The following is a 4,825-nucleotide window of genomic DNA, read 5'->3' on the forward strand; positions in this document are numbered from 1 at the left end:
TGAAGTAAGCACATGCTACTGGAAAAATGACACCAATACATTTGCTTGATACAGAGTTCCCACAAACATTCAATATGTAGAAAACACAGTATCTGTGACATGCAATAAAGTAAAGGGCTATAAAATGAGGTATGTTTGCACACACAAAGATTTTATAACAACTCATGGCATATATTGTGCCATATAAGTGTTAGCTGCTGCTATTATCACTATTATAATATCTGGATTTGACTCATTATTTTTAAATGTGAGTTAGTCTCATTCCTTGGATTGGAAGGTTAAAAAAACTAACAAGAAATGTCAATACTTATTTCATGCTTACTATATGTGAGACACCATTCTAAATACCTTACATGCATTAGTTTAATCTTCATAACAGTGTTATTAACAAGCTTAAGGTTTGTTATTTTTCTCATTGTATAAATGAGGAAAGTGAGTTCCAACTCTAGCTATCTTCTTTGTTTAGGCCTCAGGAAAAAGCAATCAATAGAACAGCTACGGAATGAGGTGGGCCTATATGTATTGAACATGTTGTTAATGAACAAGTTAAGAAGAGACTGTGCAAAGCAACATGAACGATTCCATTGGTTTTAAGAAAAAGTTCAGGTTACAGAGTGGAGAGAGCGAGGAGGCTGCATCTGGCTCCCACTCTCACAGCCACTGCAGTACATTGAGCTCCATAGAGACTGCTCCAGGGCAGGTGAGAGCCAAACAGGCACTGGGTGATTCTGCCTTGCTGAGGAAAAATAATGTAGGCAAAGGAGATCCTAAGAAGCTGAAAGGCAAAATGTCATCACATCATATGCAATCTTTGTGTAAACTTCCTGGGAGGAGCACAAGAAGCAGCACCCAGATGCTTCAGTCAACTTCTCAGAGTTTCCTAAGAAGTGCTTAGAGAGGTGGAAGACCATGTCTGCTCAAAAGAAACGAAAATTTGAAGACTCAGCAAGGGTGAAGACTCAATGGACATGGCCCGTTACGAAAGAGAAATGAAAATCTATATCCCTCCAAAAGCAGAGACCAAAATGAAGTTCAAAGATCCCAATGCACCCAAGAGGCCTCCTTTGGCCTTTTTCATGTTCTCTTCTGAGGATTGCCCCAAAATCAAAGAACATCCTGGCCTATCAGTTAGTGATGTTGCAAAAAAACTGGGAGAGATGTGGAATTACACTGCTGAAGATGACAAGCACCCTTATGAAAAGAAGGCTGTGAAGCTGAAGGAAAAATACGAAAAGGATATTGCTGCATTTGGAGGTAAAGGAAAGCCTGATGCTGCAAAAAAAGGGAGTCATCAAGGCTGAAAAAAGCAAGAAAAAGAAGGAAGAGGATAAAAAAGAGGAACATGAAAATTAAAAAGGTAATAATGAATAAGTTGGTTCTAGCAGTTTTTTTATTGTCTATAAAACATGTAAGTCCCCTGTCCACAACTCACTCCTGTTAAAGGAAAAAATTAAAATATAAGCTGTACATGATTTGTTTTTAAACCTTACAGTGTCCGTGTGTGTGTGTGTATGTGTGTGTGTGTGTGTGTGTGTGTAGTTATCCCACTACTGAACGTGTCTTTAGATGGCCACAGATTGCCTGGTATGATATGGGAGTTGTAAATTGGCATGGGAATTTAAAGCAGGTTCTTGTTGGTGCACAGCACAAATTAGTTATATATGGGGATGGTAGTTTTTTCATTTCAGTTGTCTCTGGTACAGCTTATATGAAATAGTTGTCCTGTTAACTGAATACCACTTTAATTGCAAAAAAATCCTGTAGCAATTTTGTTGACATTATGAATGCTTCTAATACAATTTTTAAAATTAGTATTGTAGTCCTTTTCATAGGTCTGAACTTTTTCTTCTTGAAGGGAAACTAGTCTTTTGCTTTTACCCATTTTGGATCACATGAATTATTACAGTGTTGATCCTGTCATATAGATAGCTGATAAAATGCTTTTGTCTACACACCCTGCATATCATGATGGGGGTAAATAAAGTTAAATTGAGATAGTTTTCATCTATAACTGAAGCTCAAAAACCTTAATCAGTTGATAAATTTCACATAGCCCACTTATATTTACAAACTGAAGAGGAATCAGTCTACTTATAGCATGAGATTATTAAGATCAAACATTTTGAAAGTCCATCCTTTGAAGCACTAAATAGAAAAGTGCATTCTAATCTTTACATGAGGACTCTATGTTCTTTAATTCCCATTACCATATAACAGCAATTATATTTTGCAGTTCTGACATTAAAGAAGACTTGAGACCGTATCCCCAAAAGGCGTGAGCTTAAAATATAAGACTGCCCTATTACATTTTTAGTTGATATTTGTAAAGACTGTGAAAATGCTGACTGTAGATGTCTTTTCTCATTTATCTAAATATGAACTGCTCAGGGAACTCAAAACTCTCCATTAAAAGTATTTTTAATTAATTGGATCAGCTTTTAAAATGAAGATGCCATGTTTAAAATAGGTTACATTTTCCTATATTAAGGCTTGCCCCTTTATAAATCAAATAGGAGGAAAGAAGATACAACCTTTGCAACTCAGTATGAATTATGTGATTTATTTAAATAATTTTTCTTTACAAAACCCAAACTCATTCATTAGTCATATTTATCTGTTTAGCAGTTTAGGAAACAATTTGGAAATTTTGTTTATTTTGATATTATCATTTTCTTAAAGTGCCAGTATGTTAAAATAGCATTCTTGTAATTTTACATGCTTTTGTGATGGAGTGCTATATTGTTATTAATTTCGACTTGGATTCTTCTCATTTACATTTGTTTGTGTAATTTCAGTAGGGATAATGAACATCTGAGCCCTAGAAGATACTAATAAACTACTAATTACTGAGTTAAAAAACAGTTCACCTACATATCTGTAAGTTTATACAAGAGTTCTGGAAGGATACACAATAAATTGGTAACAGAGACTGCCTCTGGACTGTAGGATTTTATATTTTTAGTACTATTGGGATATTTAACTAGGCATATGCATTACTTTTATTATTTTGAAACTAATTTATTTTTTAATGCACCCTTGTTAGGGACCCAAAGCCAGAGGCACCTTGCTCAGCTGTGCCCAGATTCTTGATCTGTAGAAACTAAGATAATAAACATTGTTTTAAGTCACTAGGTCTTGGGGTAATTCATTAGGTAGCAATAGACAACTAATACAGATTATGTCTCATCATTGCATGTAGTCATTCCATAGAGTCAGAGACAGTGTACACTTTAGGGAACAATTTTACAACAGATAACAATTGTAAAACAACTCTGTGTCCAGCTATGGGAGGCATAATAGTATCGTGGCTAAGAGCAGGGACTCTGAAGTCAGACCACTGGAACTCAAATTCTGGTTCCAGCCCTTATCAGCTAGATGAACTTGTGCCAGCTATGTGACCTCTGGCCTTCAGTTTTACATCTGCAAAACAGAGGTAATAATAAGAGCCACTTTATAAAGTGGCTGCAGGGAATAAACAATATAATACTTGTAAATTATTTAAAATATTACTTGATTAATAAGCATTTGATACATACTGCCTATTATCATTCTTATGAGGATGATAAGAGAGGGTATAATTTTTGGTTTTGGACCACCAGGATAAAAGAAAATAGTAAGAAGTAGGAAATTCATACACTGGGATCCTTCCTAGTAACTCGCTCACTCCTAGTTTATGAGGGGATATAAAAGATGAGAAGACCACAGTGTGTGTATACTCTAGAAAGAGAAAAAAAAATCCTTATGTTATTGGAGAATGTAAGACCTGTGGTGAATGGAGAAGGCAGGGAGATGAGGCATATGATGCAAGGGTTCTGCATTCCTGTGGGATAGGAAAATTTGTGAACTGATGTTAAATGTACAGGTCTAGAGAATGTCCATAGGAAGCACAGTCCTTCTTCTCAGCACTGCCCAGCTGTTGACAGACACAATGCATGTGTGTCTATCAAGTGGAAGGATGAGATGAAGTAACAAAAAAAACCCATTTATTCTACCTTGTTACTCTGAACTCTTCTCAAAATCAGAGCCTCCTCCTCCTTCATTTCTTCTTTCTTTTTCCTTCTTCTTTTTTATGACAGGGTCTTGCTCTATCACTCACACTGGATTGTAGTGGTGTGATCATAGCTCACTTCGGCCTCAAACTTCTGGGCTCAAGCAATCTCCTCACCTCAGCTTCCTGAATATCTGCGACTATAGACATGCAATACCACACCCAGATAACATTTAAAAATTATTTTGTAGATATGGGATCATATTCCCCCCAAGGCTGATACATGACCCAGGCTGGGAGAGCCATCTTCTAAGTAAAATAATTCCCCATTTATTGTAATGCTGTCTTGACAAGTCCTACTGCTACTGAGAAGTATACAGGACAGACCTAGGGAACAATGAACACATAGTAACAGCACTGATGGTTTTGTCTCTCCTGATGGTTATGTCTCACGTATTACTTTCAGCCATACCCAGCTTGATATAAAGTGTATATCCTTTTAGTAATATACAATAAAATATGCTATAACCAAAAAAATCAATTATGCCAATACTTACTTAGGCCTACTTGTACAGAAACAAGAGACAACAAATGAATTGCTCAACACAAGTGGTTTATCTCCCTTCATGGTTCTGTCTACTTTCCCCATGGTCTCAGCCCCGAAGGTTTTGACTACACAATATCCATTCCTAAAAACAAAAAGCAGAGAGTCATATGAACCCTGGGAATCTTAGAGTAAGTTACTTAAGCTGTCAGTAGCAAGAGAGACAGAGGCCAAGACAAAGTTCTCACCTGCAATATTTGGTTACACACTCTATGATCCAAATGTGGGAAACT

General features: G+C 36.4%; 1 pseudogene; it reads left to right on the forward strand.

Moving 5' to 3' along the window:
• The first annotated feature begins 571 nt into the window (after positions 1-571).
• On the forward strand, positions 572-1,353 carry LOC103231984 (high mobility group protein B1 pseudogene; annotated as a pseudogene).
• The last annotated feature ends 3,472 nt before the right edge of the window (positions 1,354-4,825 follow it).

Source organism: Chlorocebus sabaeus, chromosome X (assembly GCF_047675955.1).
Source record: "Chlorocebus sabaeus isolate Y175 chromosome X, mChlSab1.0.hap1, whole genome shotgun sequence".
Classification (NCBI taxonomy): Eukaryota; Metazoa; Chordata; class Mammalia; order Primates; family Cercopithecidae; genus Chlorocebus; species Chlorocebus sabaeus.